At 42.9% G+C, this 16830-nt stretch overlaps 1 protein-coding gene across 2 annotated transcripts in view; it reads left to right on the top strand.

Moving 5' to 3' along the window:
- Positions 1-210: 210 nt before the first annotated feature.
- Positions 211-16830, top strand: part of Rgs17 (regulator of G protein signaling 17) — an 81713-nt gene continuing 65093 nt past the window's right edge. The window contains exon 1 of one of the 2 annotated variants that reach the window (XM_040758185.1): positions 211-378. The gene's annotated coding sequence lies outside the window, so the exon portion shown is untranslated. Of the gene's footprint in view, positions 379-609; positions 868-16830 lie in introns of those variants that run through there. The other variant, XM_040758186.1, reaches the window with a different exon arrangement.

Genomic DNA, 16830 nt, shown 5'->3' with positions numbered 1-16830 from the left:
GGTGTCATCAAGCCTCCTGGCACCGAGACACAGTGAGCTCGGTCCCCGGGCGGGCACACCAGTCGGGGACACGACGGTGGTGACTCACGCGGGCGCGCGCCCGCTGAAGGGGAGGACGCCTCACCTCCGGCCGCGCAGAGCGAGGGGCTGCGAGACGCATGCGCCGCTAGCCTCTCCCTTGCTCCCTCGCTCGCTTGCTCCCTCCCCGCCCACCCCAGCCTCCTCCCTCTCCGCTCTCTGCTGGCCTGGCTCCCTGTCTCCGTCGCGGGGTGCTGAAGTTGGGCGGATGGCAGTGAGCCGGCTCCTCTAGAGGACTAAGCAGCCCAGTCTCGTGCACTCTTGGACCGCGGTGCGCTCACCCACACCCCAGGTCACCCGGTAAGGCACCACCTTTGAATCCCTGATAGGATTAGAAATGACATAAAAATGTCTGCTTTGCACTGATGGGTGGGTTTGATTTTTTTTCCTTTGCTCATTTTGTGCCCCCCCCACACGCACGCACACACACACACACACACACACACGCACGCACGCGCGCGCGCGCGCACACACACACACACACACACACACACACACACACACACGGAGAGGAGGAGGAGGTGAGGGAAAGAGGGGGCAGGGGGTGCGTCTGTCGCCAGTGCCCCGGCTGGTGAGACAGTAGACAGGGGGAGCGCGGGTCTCACTGGGCTGCACCGCGCCGTGGCTACGCGAAGTTGAATCCCGCGTGGCCCGCCGCAGGACTCAGTCCACTCGCATCTCCCCCAACCCCGGCTTTGCAGTGGGGCTGGACCGCTGTCCTGCCGGGTCGCGGTTTCGGGTGTCCGCGCTCCGGTGGGGAAAGGACTCAACACCTTCGGGGACCTGGAGGTGAGAGGGCTCTGCAGTGGCGGGAGGGGGAGCGCGCACAGGGGATCGGGGTCCCCAAGCTTTGCAGTGGCTGTTTGGTTTCAGCCGCAGACCACCTCGGATGGTCTCGTTTCTCCCTTTATCTGTTGGTGCCTTTAGGGAAAATAAGCGATTCAGTGCAGATGATGGTTATTACAGATACCTTGAGCAGCTGCTGTGAGCGTGTGCGCGCGCGCGTGTGCGTGCGTGCGAGAGTGTGTGTGTGTGTGTGTGTGTGTGTGTGTGTGTGTGTGTGTGTGTTGCAGAAGGTGACAGTCTCTTTTGTTCCTCCACCGCCCTTTACTCTAGAGAAAGCCAGTTCTGGTATGCATGGCACCGGGTCGGTTTTATGGAAACCGAGGGGGTGAGGATCAGGAACGTCCACCATCCCCCAGCCTCTGCCCCGCTGGGTGGCATCACAGACTTCCTTGCTGTGGGAGCTTTTTCTCCCGATTACAGATGGGTCACAGCTTCTAGCTGCCTCCTCGCTAGCCTCCCTCCTCCTCTCTTTTCTGGGACTGTCGCAGAGGCTGGGTGCAGGAGACACTTTCCTGTTGTCTCCTCTTCTCCCTACCTCTTGGGTCTTGGTGAAAAATGTCGGAGGACCTGAGGAGGGCGGAAGAACAGAGCATCGGGTGGGGACCTGCTCCAGGCTAGGAGGAGGTGCGTCCCAGGCAGTCCGCACCACTCACTCGGGAGTCTGAGGTCTCCCAGAGACTGAACAGGGATCACCTGGTCTAAAAGGTATGGGTGCAAGACCAGGCGTGTGTCCTCTTCCTCCACAGAGAACTAGGGAAGCAGGCTCGCTTGAGAGATCCTGGTCGCCCAGGAACCCTGCCCGGTGGCTCTGAGCATAGTGTTTCCAACACTCCCAGATTCCTACTGGCTCCCTACAGGCCCTTCAGTTAATTCATCCCTCTATGTCTTGCCTGGAGAACTTTGAAAGCTTTTAGTTGCCCCTTTCCGTCTCCTTAAAGGGGGGCAGGGGAGACAGTCACAGCAGGATTCTGTCCATCATGGGTTAGCTATCACAGAGAAAGAGGAACCTTAGTTTGGTTCCCATCTAGGATAAACACTTCTGAGACTGCATTTCCGGTGCTCAGACACACTGGTTTTCGGAGGGGGGGGGAGGGTGTGTGAGCCTTTCTGAAAACCATTCAGTTGGCAAAGAGAGAAGTAAATCTTACTCCTGTACTAAGATTTCCGCCTAAGTTCTGAGCTACTAGACCGCTGTATGTGTTAAAGAATTTACAAACTGTGAAGCTGGTTCTTTGTCTGCATCTCCGAAGTCTGCCCTGGAGACAGTAGCAGTTATGCATGGGACATGCATTGCAACACTGACAACTGATCAAAGGGTAATTCATACTCATCAAGTCACATGCCTGGGAAGTTTGACCTTCTGTTAACTTACTATTATGAAGCAGCGTCTCCCGTTATCATGAACTAAAACAGTAACTAGCCCACTCGTGGCAACGCAGGTTTATTTACTAATTTATAATCTTAAGGACTGTATTTAGGACCCATGGGTAAGGTTTGTTTGCAGTTTGGGGAGCTAAGAAAACAAGTGTTTATTATTACAGAAAAGGATATGTTTTATTAAATTAGATGCCTGTCCTTGAAAATAATACCTGGACCCAGATCACGGGTAGCCATCTTCCCTCTTGAAATTGTCTCCGAAAGATAAAGAAAGCCACTCACTTTAAAACAAGCCGTGTAAGGTGTTCATTTTGCCCGTTTCCACTGTTTTTGACTGTGTTGCCTCAACTTCTCCTTAGGTTAGTCCCTATTTTGGGCTCTGTGCTCGTTCTTAAAGTCAAATGAGTACCTCTCTCTTCTCAGTTTTGGATGTCCACCCTATCAGGATTTAGCTCATTTAAGCTCATAGTGCCAATGGTCTAAATCCATCATAATTCCTAAGGATTTCTTATAGTTTTTCAGAATAAACAAGTCTCATTAGCATACCCCCAGGCTAGATGCTTTGAAAACAAAAGGCTACATTCTTACTTGGTTTTGTTAAAGAGCTAAATAAAAGTGAATGGTCTCTGTCCTAATTGATAAGCATTCTGCTGACTCACAGACTGAAGGACTTAGGTGTGAATGCTCTGCTATGAAGACATGGGATCTTTCACTAGAAATCCATTTGCTGAAATGTGTGGGCTTTTCTGGAGAAGTAGTCACTAGCAGTGAAGCAGGGAGTCAAAAGGGACGGGAATCCATTCGTTGGCATTTCTGTAGGAGATTTGGATAGCCTAGTTCTGTCTACAGAACAATAAAGATACTTCACTCTCCAGAAGGGAAAACGTGAGCACCAATACATTTATCTGCCGATTACTAAAGACCACACTATGGGGTTTAATAGAGCACTTAAAGCAAATACTTCATTTCCTCTAAGTAGACAGAATCCATCTTTGTTGTCTCCCCTCACCCCAATTATCCTCTAAAGACACTGTAACAATTTTTTTAAAAATCCACTTATATTAGTATACTTGCTGCTGCGCCAGGACCTAGCACAGTAACTAAGAAAGGGAAGTATTAAATATTTACTAAATGGATTAACTTTGCCAAATTGACATGGCTCAGAAAAGTCTTCTGACCTGTGTAGCTGAAACTGTGGACTCCAGGTTCAGTGGGAAACCTTGTTTCAAAAACTCCAGTGGCAGGATGGGGAGATGGCTTACGTGGTAGGAATGCTTAGTTTAAAAGCAAGAGGGCCTGAATTCAGATCCCCAACAACCACATATAAACAAGGCATCTTCTGAATGCCTAAAACCCCAACACTGGCTTTCAGGAAGGCAGACAGGAAGATCCCAGGAACTTGCTGTCAGTCAGTCAACCTGGCAGGAACTGCTAATGTCAGCATTAGTGAGAGGCCCTGTCTCAAAAGTTAGGGGGGAGAGAAGAAGTCTTCTTTTGTGCCCACATTTGGTTTACTTGTTGTGATAAAGCCATACTTGCTTATTGTAGATCTCCTGGGACACAGGAACTTATATGAAATGAGGTCACATGTGGGTATAATAAACACAAATGTTCCGTCAAAACATCTTTGGTTTATGTCCTTGTCCTTCCATTTAGTGACTTTGATACTCATCTGCCCTGAGCCTCAGTTTCTTTCTGTGCAGAGACCCTAGGATAGCTTTTAAGCACAGATGAAATGCATATACAGGACATATACTTTATCATCAATTCATCTTATGCATAGGCATACATCATTTAAATAATCGATGTGTATTTTGGCCTTTAAAAAAAACTTCTCTTACCTTGTTTCTGTTTCTGTATTTTAGTATCATATATTGACTCCAAATAACATAGGGTTTGCATGACTTAACCTATTGGTCAGTCTTTTATTTGTGAGCTTTTATTTTCTTTCTAGGATTTTCCTATTTTAACTGATATATGCTTTTATTCTTTTGTTTTTTATGCATTCCTGTAATGTACCTTTTTCCTTTAGGTTTGATAGGTACACTAATTCTCGCCAACATGTTTTTTTTCAAAAGTCATTGCTAAGTTGTTGAAATTAATATTTTTTGGTTTTTCACGTTTTACAAAAAAAGATATTTACCTTGTGACATGTTTGTAACCATTTTTTTTCTTCAAAGGCGACTTGTTTGTGTTGTTTACCCACAAATGTATGTAATACTATTCAAATATATTTCCGTTCCTTGAGTGATGATATTAATCTCTTCAAAAAAAAGGGGGGGAATGCAAACAAGGAAAGGACGTACTCAGTAGTGTGAGTGGCAAAACTTAGAGAAATCATCGTGGCTGTCCCTGAAGGATTGGAGCCTCCTCATCTGGGAGTCAGGGAAGCATGGCACTCAGAGCTCTTGCCCTGGTGTGTGTCATCTTTCATTCCAGCCTGCTCAGTTCCTGTCAGAAGCACCCGTCACTGAATTATTTTCCATCATATACTTTAGTATGGATGGCTCAGTATAAAGCATTCCCTGGCTTTTGTAGATCATTCTATCAGTTGATGACGCCATTAAGAGAACTCTCAAGTTTTAATAGATTTAAAAAAAATGGGTGCAATAAAGACCCTAGAGGGGGATTCAGTGAAATTTTCATCAATATAAAATAGTTAAACTGAATTATAAAATCATGTCAGGATAGTGTCATATCCTATCCCTAAATTTCAGCTGCATGTAAAATTTAAATATTTAAAGGCAAATGCCTAACTTACTGCATTAATGACTTTTATATCCAGAGCGCGTCTATTAATTATGCTTTTGTTACTGTAAGCAAACACCATGACCAAAAGCCATTTAATGAAGAGTGCATTTGGCTTGTATTTCCAGGGGGCTTAATGTCAGAAATGGCAGGGAAGGCTGTCTGTGGGGACAGGAAGCTGAGACAGTCATCACAACCACACACAGGAATTGGGGAACAAGAGCTGAAGGGGAGTGAGATAAATTCTCAAAGCGTGGTCCAGGGAGGTACTCCTCCAGCACGACTCTACCCACTGTGTTCAGGGTCACAACTTCCTGAACAGCCACACAAGCTGGGCAGCAAGTGTTCAATTACAGAAGTAGCCACCATAGTGCACCTTGTGAATCAGTGGGCTTTGTAAAACCAAACATAGCAAAAAATAAAAAAACTTGATTTTATGAATGTGTGTGAGAGAGAGAGAGAGAGAGAGAGAGAGAGAGAGAGAGAGAGAGAGAGAGAGAGAGAGAGAGAGAATGCCATGACATAAGTATGGAGGTCAAAGGTAAACTTTGAAGTAAGTTTTCCCACTCCATCCTTGGTTTCCAGGACCAAACTCTGGTCTCAGAGCTGGAGCAGCAAACACATTTACCTGCTGAAACACCTCACCTGCACAAAGCAATGACCTTATGAACTTGTAGTAGTTTTGACTTTTAAAATTCTGTGGCTTTGGACAAACTTAGTTCCCAAAGTTTAATCACTAAACTTGGAAAATCTATGGCATTCCCTAAAAGCTAAATAAACCACTGAGCACTGAGTTTTATAATAATCAGGTATTTCCATTTGCCCACTGCAGTCAAAGCTCAGTGGTTGAGGAGTGAGCCTGGACTTTTTTTTTAAATATATTTATTTATGATGTATACAGTGTTTTGCCCACACATATGACTGCAGGCCAGAAGAGGGCACCAGATCTCAGTTACAGATCGTTGTGAGCCACCATGTGGTTGCTGGGAATTGAACTCAGGACCTCTGGAAGAGCAGTCAATGCTCTTAACCTCTAAGCCATCTCTCCAGCTCCTGGACTTTATAATGATGGGTTGGTGGACATTACAAGCAAAGCAGTGGGAAATAGAACCCTGTTTCCAATAGAACTAAGTCTGAGTTGTTACTTCTGTAGATGTGCAGGGTTTTCATAAAAATTACATGTGTATCTTGTATTGGGAATTCTAGCAAGAGGTATTGATGTCCAAAATCTCTTTGACTTTCTTAAACTTTGCATGTGACATTTCCTTTGTCAATAAATATAATTTTATTATAGACAATGAGTGTAGTTCACAAAGCAAATATTTACTTCCTTATATTGGACCAAAGGCTTTTTTATGGTACTGGTGATTGGCTGTTGAAATACACAGGTTGTAATTCAAGAGCTGTGACATCACCATAAAACAGGCCCTGCCCAGAGGGAAATTATGGCATCAGTGATGGAGAAGATTGTTTACTCCACTTCTTCAGCTGGCTCTGGTCTTCTTGGTTAACCAATGGAAAGTTCAACAGGGCCATACTTTATTAGCTCATTGTGTCTCAATGAAAAGCATAGGCTTGAGTTTTGGAATATTATAAGAAGTTTTGTCAGGCCTTTGATCCCAGCATTGAGAAAACAGACAAGAGGATTTCTGTGAGTTTGAGGCCATCATGACCTACACAGTGAGTCCTAGGTCACCAGCGCTACACATAGCGAGACCCTGTCTATCTAATTATTAAGTCAAGTTTAGTCCAATATATCTACCCCTTATCTGTTTCACCAACTCACCTTTTTATCTTTCTTTTCTTAATTGAAGATAATTCTTTGTACAATATATTCTGATTAGTTTCTCTCATCTACTCTCCCATCTCCTTCCCATCTCCCCATCCGTCCAACTCCATGCCCCCCTTTAGAAAACAAGCAGGCAAATAAAGAAAAAATAATAATAAAAGAGAAAGCGCAAGAAACACACTCAAACTCATAAAAACAGGAAACCAGAAACCATAGTATATAAGCAAAAGATTCTTTAAAAATCTATGAAAGCACCATTGGTCTCACTTAGGGTTGGCCATCACTGCTGAGCATGGAGCATCTGTTTACTAAATCGCCAAAACAAAAGTCTGACATGTAACATTTCATTTAAATAGGAGGTGTAATCAACTTGTGGGAAACTGCTCAGACAGATTTAAAAGCAGAGAGTGTAACTTGTAAGTAGATCCAAGACTTTTACTGCAAACAGCTGGAAGTTTACCCTTAAGTTCTTTTTAGCCCTGTAATCACCACTATGTATAAGACTGAAAATGATCCTTTTCAAAAATTCTGAAGGAGTAAACCAGAGGATACGTCTATGTCAAATGCCTCTTCCACTGGCAGTCTCTTTGCTAGCATTGCATACTGTGCTACAGTTAAATAAATACAAGAAACACTGCATAGATGTTACACAATGAAAGATTTTACTTTCTTAGACGTCCTTGTCTTAACCAAGGGGACCCCATTCATGGAGAAACCTGTCTCCTTGTCAGTTTCTTGGTTGTTTTTTCCTTTCTCTGACTAGTTTGCCTAACCATTAAAGTCAACATTTTTCAGTCAATCATATGTGTTTTCCAGTAGCTACTATGTTACGTAGACTCCATAGTATGAAATTTAGATGCAACAATTGACTAAATATGACAGCTGTGTCTAAGAAATTCACTTCTCTTTCTTCAATGCATTCTTTTAATTTTATCTGATGGGACTTAAGTTTTAAGTGTCCAGGTCACCCAAGAATACCATACGAGAGCAGTAGGGAAGGATTCCCTTAGGGTTTAGGAATTTCAGTTAGTTGATCTCACAATGGAGAAGCCACTATCTCTCAAGGCCAACAGAGCTGCTAAGGAGAGCTCAAAGACAGGAAAAAAAGCAGGAAGTAGCTTTGCCTGGCCAGTGATTGAGCAATAGTCACCATATGTAAGAAGCAAAAGCAAGATAGCAAGCTTAAGCCTCTTAGTGAGCTTACAAACTGGGGGATTCTCCAAAGCCTGCCACATCTGTCCTACGCCCCTCCTCCATTTAACAGTGCCTTTGGGGGTAGGGGACTGGAAAGATGGCTCAGAGGTTAAGGGCACTGACTGCTCTCCCAGAGGACCAGGGTTCAATTCCCAGCACCCACAGGGCAGCTCACAACTGTCTGTAATTCTGATTTAAATAGTATAATAATGATGGTGATGATGATGATGATGCCTTTTGGGGGGTGACTGTCCTAAAAGGTCTTAAGATGTTCTGAAGTGTTGGCATCAGAGTGTCCTAGGAGCCAACATATTGCGCATGTGCTATATTGGACCTCTGTCTCCTTTGCATTAGAATGCCCCATCCTGTTACCTTCTGACACTGCTCCAATTCCATCTTTGACAATGAATGCTCTCTGAGAAATAGAACAGAGGTCCCTTTTTAATTAATTAATAAAGCTGTGTATGTGTGTGTGTGAGAGAGAGACAGAGAGAGAGACAGAGACAGAGAGAGACAGAGACAGAGACAGAGACAGAGAGAGAGAGAGAGGGTCTTGCATTGATTGCTTAGGCTAGCCTTGAACACAGTAGGTAGCCGAGGATGCCCTTTACCTCCTGTTGGTCCTGCCTCTGTGTCCCTGCACACTGCAGTTACAGGTATCTGCCGCAATGCCAGAATACTCCTTTGAGAAAGAAAAGTTTGATTTGTGGAGACATAAAAACATCTTCAAAATTGATCTCTTGTAATCATTAGAGTGATTTCTAAACCCACTACCCTGATTTACCCTGATCTAAGATTTGATATAATCTGTAGAACAGTAAAGATGTAATCTCCCTCAGCAATGCTATGCACACACCATGAGTTTGCTTGTTTGTGGTAATAAAAGATGTTTACACTAGGAATAAATGAACTTGAAGATAAGTAGAACCCCTGTCAGCCACTATATTTAATGTGCTTGTCATTAAACCTTCGACTGGGTTGTTAATAACAGTGTGTGCTAATTTGAAGTTTGAGCCTATTTCTCTTTTAAATCACTTCTCAGCATGACTGGGCCTCATTTTGACTGTAATGTTTCAGCTGTGTGTGGCCAAGATTGACAGGATAAATGCAAAGGGAAAAAGTAGATTTCCTGAAGGTCCTAAGGCACAGACCTGCATGAATCAATATATAGTAACAGGTGTCATTTATAAATGGATACAGCTTTCTGTAGTGATGCTTTGTGAATCAGAGTGTCCAAGGTCATAAGTTACAGTATTGAACACTCAACTGGCAGATGCAGCATTCATACTTTCCTACCTGCTGTTTAGTAAAGTTTGACATTTGTCTCCCCTGCTCCTTGTTAGTATTGTTAGTCATAGTACCAAGAAGAGTATGACTGTGTGTGCATTGTATGAGCCTGTGTGAGTTGCATGTGTGGTGTGTGTGTGTGTTGTTTGAGTTGTATGTGTGTGGGTGTTATATGTGTGGTGTGTGTGTTGTATGAGTGTGTGTGAGTTGTATGCACGTGGGTGCTGTGTGTGTGTGTGTGTTGTTTGAGTTGTATGTGTGTGGGTGTTATATGTGTGTGTGTGTTGTATGAGTGTGTGTGAGTTGTATGCACGTGGGTGCTGTGTGTGTGTGTGTGTTGTTTGAGTTGTATGTGTGTGGGTGTTATATGGGTGTGTGTTGTATGAGTGTGTGTGAGTTGTATGCACGTGGGTGCTGTGTATGTGTATGTGTGTGTCTGAGTTGTATGTGTGTGGGTGTTATATGTGTGGTGTGTGTCTGTATGCACATGTAGGTGATGTACTCACTACTATGGGTGCATGTGGAGATCAGAGAATGATTCCTTAGCCACGTCACCATATTTTCCAGGACATGTTTCACTGAACTGGACCTCGTAATTTTGAGGAGACTGGGTTGTTTCGGTTTTCCCAGCACTGGGGTTATGGATATACATGGCTGCACCCAGCTCCTTATTTTTTATGTGGTACTGCAGATCAGAACTCCAATCCTCAAATGTCTACAAGTACTGTACCTAGTGAGCCATCCTCCAACCTCTCATGCAAATTATTATATATAAATTAAGGAAGAAGGACTATAAATTCTTTTTTTCATTTCTAACATCAGAAAAACATTGCCATTTACTGTTATTTTATATGTTTTAAATATTTGCTTATTAGTAACACTGTGTGTGTGTGTGTGTGTGTGTGTGTGTGTGTGTGTGTAAGTGAGGGGACAACTTTCTCAAGCTGGTTCTCTCCCTTCCATCATGGGTTTCAGGGCATGAACTCAGAGCATCACAATGGTGTGGCAAGTGCCTTTACCTGTTCTGCCATCTTGTTGACCCTACTTCATGTTATTTGAGGGACTGAAAGATAAGTTTTTGTAGGAAAATTCAAACATATCAACGCATCAGTCTATTTGAACACAAGAGCCTCAGTCTATCCGGACAAATTAAAACAACAACAAAAATGAAAATAAAAAAAATGCTGTTTCATCATCTATTTGGTGTCTGAGGATAAACTGCCTGGTTTGTCCCATCTGTGTGAAGTTATAAATAACTAATATTGGCAATTTCTAGTCAAGCTATAGAAGCCTGTGTTTCCTTTATCTGCTGAGAACCAGTTAACCCGATTTTCACTGGAGGGATCGGATAAAATTGTTTGGATAAAATGATCTTTAGTAAAATCAGTGTCTAATGACTTACCTATATTCATAAAAATGAGTGCATTCATTGAAAAATATGCTTACATAATTATTTAATACTGAAATCCTAGAGAATAAATCCTTTATAGATTGGAATTATCTCCCAAGTGTAATATCTGGAGTAGATGACTCATGCCTCAGTACATGGATGTGTGTGTGGGGGGGTTATTCATGGATGGAAAGACAAACAGCTGATGTGATGTTTGTATGATTATGGCCTAGTGTTTGAGGAACAAAATGTTATGTCCTTGAGAAATACAAAGGTGACACCTGTGAGGTAGCAGAGATGAAAATAGAAAGAAGCAAGGTTACCATCAGAAAATGAGACTCGCAGCTAAAACTCACTGTATTTTTTTTAAGTATAATACGGTCACCGCGTCATTATATAACTGCTACATTATGTAACACTTCTAGTTTTGAGACTTCATGCCACCCAGTCTTAAGAAGGTATTTTCCCCATTAATTCAGTAATTTCATTGACTAAGCATTTGAGTGATGCAAGTAGGTGGTCATGAGGTAGAATTTTATTAAATAAATGTCAGTTCCAGGAAGAAAAAAAAAATGAAGCACTTCCTGCCCTGATGTGTAGATTACTGGAAATAGTTGACAAAATTTTACAAAAAGAGAAACATGGCATGTACTCGCTCATATATGGATTTTAGACATAGATCTGGGGAGTGCCAGCCTACAATCCCATGGCCAGAGAGTCTGGGAAACAGAACCTTCATTCAGTGGCTGATGGAAGAAGAGGCAGACTCCCATGGCTAAGCACTGAGCTGAACTCAAGAAAGCCAGTGACAGAGAGGGAGGACTGATGACCAAAGGGGTTAAGACTGGACTGGTTTAACCCCCAGAAACAGCTGACCTGACAAGGGTTAGCTCTTGAATCCCAGGCTGATGCCTGGGAATCCAGCATGGGACTGATCAAGACCCCCTGAATGGGGGTGTCAGTGAGGAGGCCTAGGTAATCTATTGAGCCTTGGGCAGTAGATCAGTATTTATCCCGGGTATACAAATGGACTTTGGACTCCCATCCAACAATGAGAGATGAACTCTCACCCTGAACTCTTGGGGGAGGGTCTAGGCCCTGCCCTGGATGAAATGACAGACTATGGACACCCCCATGGAGGGCCTCACCCTAACTGGGGAAATGAGGGGATATTGGGGGAGTTGGGGGGGAGGGCACAGAAGGAGGGGAGGAAAACGGGGAGGGACCTGGAACTGACTTGTGAAGCAACCGTGTTTCTAATTTAAATTTAAATTTAAAAATAAATAATAAAAATAAAAATAAATTTACAAGCGATGCCAAAATTCATTCACATTGATAAAATATCTATGCCAAGTTTACTTTTTTTTTTTTTTTTTTTTTACAAATGCAACTATTTGTGTATCTGACGTGCATAAGATCAGTTCTGGTTTTATGATGTAGATACACCCATATGTATATATAAATAGCATCAGTAAATTAATGTGCAAGCTAAGCTTTTCTTTATTGAATAACGATCATTCAGTGACTTAATATCTCAACTATCTATTAAGATTCCAGGGGAGTGACAAGTGTGCACGGAGAAGCTTTTTTGCTTATTGCCACTAGGATCATCTTGAAGAGAATGCATACTTATGGCTTAGTGGGTTTGCCAAAAGTGGTCACTCAGTGAAGTCAACTTTGGTACTTGGTGTGCTAGCCTCTGACCACTTAGCCCCAAAAGAATCCTCGTCTGGTTAGATGTCAGGGGGAGGGAAATGGAGAGCATGTGCCTGAGAGTAGGGCTCACCAGAGTACAACCTAAAACGTTAAGCTAGAGACAAGCAGACATGATGGAGAGCAGGAGGGCCCGGGTTCAGTTTCCAAGTGTTCGCATCCGACCTCCATGTCCTCTTCGGGTTCAGCTCCTCATCGGTTTCACCTCTTCTGTGCCCTTCCTCCTTATTCTTAATTAATGCGCTGTGTAATTGGAGCCCTGATCTGCTACCGGGAATACTAAAATTAAATAAGGCATGGCTGAGTCTCAAGGAGCCTGAGGACGAGTTGAAGAGGGACGATGTGTGTCTTTTAAATATTAAAATAGTGTAGGAGAGAAATAAAGTGCCAGGTACATTCAAGAACAGGGATGGTTTTAGAGAAGTAAACCAAAATCGGGGGAAATTCCATGCAGATTGTGACTCCTTTTTAAGTAAGGAAAGACAGAATTTTGATAATCAGAGAAAGGCTTTCCCAGCTCAAGAGTAATGCAAACAAAGACACTGAGTACCTAGGTCTTGCAGACTGTGTTGCCCCTATGGGCTGGGACTGCAATACCATGTCTACCACTTATAGGGCAGGGGAGTCTGGGGAAGATGTGGGGTCCCTATCTTGGACAAATTAGTTGGATACAACTGTTGAGGCAGTAGCAAGGTAATTGGAAAACCTGGGTGTGCTGGGACTGGCTGAAACTCCATGGGCAGACTGAACATTGTTTCTAAATTTCCAATAGGAAAAGACAGAACACAAGTTTTAACACATTGTCCACAGAACAGTACCCATTGTTTGTTTGTTTTTTTTTTAAACCCCAAAGACCTCATAATAATGTCATTCTGTATGCTGCTATTTACTGGGTTTATGATGAGACCTTAATTATTTTGTTCCTCTACCTCAGGAAGACATTGCAGAACAATATAGGTCATCTAAATAGAAGAAATACAGAGTATCTTTTGAACTTAGAAACTCTTGTGCCTGAAGATGTAGATGAGCGTATTTTATCTTTGAAAAAAAATAGTAAAAGAAAGTTTAACAAAAAATAGAACTCAATTGCACATAAAGGCTGATTCATTGCCCTCTCCAAGTAATGTTAAACCTTCAGAGAATCACTCCAATGCATAGTGGTAATGTGTTCACTTGAAGACATTATTTCAGCGTTACAGATTGGCTATCTTCTAAGCCTAAAGTTTAATCACAAATCACAAGAGTACTGGGGGATATATATTCAGAAGTCTGACACATACAAAAATTCAAGTTTTATGAATAATTCTTCAACCCCATGACATTGAACTCTTCAGAAATATATGGCAAAGAATTCAACTCGACTCTTAATTTCATTAGTGGAAATAATTCTACAGCTTCCTGTCACAATATTGCTTTCAATTCGTAGAGAATCAAATCAAAATTACAACAAAAGCAGCAACGTCACATGCTCACCACAGTCCTGTGGAATCATTCTGTAAATCTGGTTTGAAACATACAAGCTTAAAATAATGTGAGATTAGGAATGCATGCAATGCAGATGCGATTTCAGCCCTCAAGTTTCAAATGAGCCTTTTAAAAGTAGGCCAAAAGAGATTCTAAACTTTTTACCATAAAAAGTTCCTTAGAGTTACAGAATGAGGAAAGGTGTTGAGAGAGAGAGAGAGAGAGAGAGAGAGAGAGAGAGAGAGAGAGAGAGAGAGAGAGAGAGAGAGAGACTGGGACATTTTTTAAATGCTATGTGGCTCAATTTTCAAAAGCCTAAGACATATAGGAACTTGCAGGATGCTGGGGGAAAGTAGGCCTATGCTTCCTGTGGCCCTCCAGGGGTGGGGACTTTTGTTTCCTTGATAAGCAAGCACTGTTTGTTGAAGGAGGGATCTTGGGGGTAGGAAGGATTTGGGAAGGGCACTCCAGTGGGCAGGTTTGTGTACTGGGGAGGAGAAGGGACATAACTTCCTCCAGGTGAGAGACAGCAAAGCCTGACCTGTGACAAGACTATGAGAGGACATTCGGAGCCTTCAGGATCTTGTCAACAGAGGGACTTAGAGGATTTAATGGAAGCCTTAAAGCTAATGTGGAGGGTTCAATCCCGAGAATCTGGGAATAAGATACCTCTAAAGTATGCAAAGACAAAGTGAGGAAGCGTTAGGAATGAAATAAAGTTTAGAAAATTGTTTGACATGTGTCAGGATTCTCACAGACACTATAATTAAAAAGCCTCAGGAATATCAAGTATGAACTTGGACTGTGCCAGTAGACACATACAAAGTCAGAATAAGCAAGTGACCGTGCTGTTCTCTTCTGCCAATTTACATCAAAACCACAGTGGAATAAAGATAGTAAAAAGAAACTCTCTCTCTCTCTCTCTCTCTCTCTCTCTCTCTCTCTCTCTCTCTCTCTCTCTCTCTCTCTCTCTCTCACACACACACACACACACACACACACACACACACATACAAATTCGCTTGAGATGGGATTGGAGAAACTTGTGCTTTCTGAGACTGGTCTAGAGCGGTTCCCCCTGAAGGCTGGGTGTGTTTCACCTCCTGGAGAGAAGCCATGGGAAATAATTAGACTCAATCAAAATTACCACAGTGTATAATGGGAGCAATAAAACCTCAAGGCGGAGGAGCTGATCAGAGACGATGAGTTGCTATGCCCTGGCGTACAGTTGCTGCTGGTACATCTTAGTTCTCACTGTGACTCCTTGGAGGAACTCTGGAACCAGCGGACAAAACAGCATTGTGAAAGATTTAACTGTCCCCCTTGGAGATTAGCTTTGCAACTTTCGGAGCCTGCTAGTGAGGTGAGCTGCTTGGAAGCTGTGCCTGAGAGCTGAAGGGAGACAGACAGTGGCAGAGATGTGATGGGGAGATCCACAGAGTGGAAATCACAAGTGTCCTTCTGATTCTGAGGTTCAAATGAAACCCCCGCCGGATTAGGAATTGGGTCTTTCCAAGAGAAGGACTTGGGCTAGAGATAAAAACAAAAAACAAAACAAAAAACATTGAAGCCTCTTACAGATGCAGAAAGGAAAGGGAAGCTTACAATGGAAACCTGGGACCTACCTGAATTGAATGGATGTGTGGGGAGAAAATGGAGTACCCCAAGTGCATGCATGCACACTTACATATATTCTATATATGTGCATTCATGCATGAAGTCATGAGAAGGATAAAGATATTGCAGTGTGCTCAAGCCAAGGCAGTAGAGAGGATTTTAAACTAAATATACTCCCAGAGACATAAAAGTAAATAATATACATGTATGTATAAATCTTGTGAAAAGAGTTGAAAAAGGAGACCGTCTTACCAGGAAGAGCAAGTAACTCATGCCGCGCAGCAGTTTGAGTAACATCAAAACCAAGATGGACTATCAGGCTTCTGCCACGAGGATGCTACCTGCTAACAGTCTAGAAAGCTTTTGTGATGAGGGGTTTGCACACTCTACTTTTGAAGTTTTTCAAGCAGCTTTCAATCAGGACGATGGAAATGAAGCATAGCCAAGATAAGAAAGAGAAATTATAGGGCTCAGTGGGGGAAGGGACCATGGCGTTTAGATAAGACTGATCATAAAGGAGTGCCGCATATTAATTAAGGATCAAGTAACTAATCAGATTATCTATAGCTTATTAGTTAATGAAAGAAGCTGGCTTTCCAGATGAAAATTTTCTTTTCAGGCATCCAGTTATATAAGAGTAGATGGCATAGATTCTGAGATCAGAACGGTGACATTGTAGATAGAGCAGATAGAATTCAGCCTTTCGTAGAACTGCTGTTTCTCCAAGCCTCTTAAAGTCAAGTGTTCAGGAGTAAGATGAAGTCCCTCTTAGATTCCAGTATTGCAGTGGCAATTCCCTTGGGCAAAGACTAGCTAGGCTTTCCGACACTCCTTGGTATGAAAAGAGAAGACAAATGAGCATAGGGGTAATTCCAGGGATACCTCTAGGGAGAAGAAGAGAAAACAGGACTCTGAAGCCTCTCTGTCCAAACCCTCCATCCTTTGTCAATATTCAGATTTCAGTTCTGCTCCAAACAGACTTTCGTTGGATGATCCTGCCTAAGGTGATCTTTCTCCTTCTCTGCCATCCTTCTCTAGCATCAGCGTTTCCATTTGTCACAGCGTTTGCTGTTCTGCTGAATGGTTTTATGTGTTATCCGTCTCCCTCCCTCCACACGGTAGAATATAAGCTAGTTCCAGAGACATAGAAGGTGCTTAGCATGCTGAGAGAGGGAAGGCCTGTGGTGTAGGAAGGAACTTAGCTGTGTTAGAAGGTTGAGGTGGGCCTGGGACGAAGCCTCCTGCTACGTTGTTGAGAGGAAACGATGACTTCAGGAGTGCTGAACTTTTTAAACGGAAACCCTGGGGAAAGGGCACATGTCACTGT

The sequence above is a fragment of the Mesocricetus auratus genome, unplaced genomic scaffold (assembly GCF_017639785.1).
Source record: "Mesocricetus auratus isolate SY011 unplaced genomic scaffold, BCM_Maur_2.0 Super-Scaffold_100018, whole genome shotgun sequence".
Lineage (NCBI taxonomy): Eukaryota > Metazoa > Chordata > Mammalia > Rodentia > Cricetidae > Mesocricetus > Mesocricetus auratus.
Note: the sequence above shows the minus strand (reverse complement) of the source record. Positions and strands in the feature narration are given on the sequence as shown.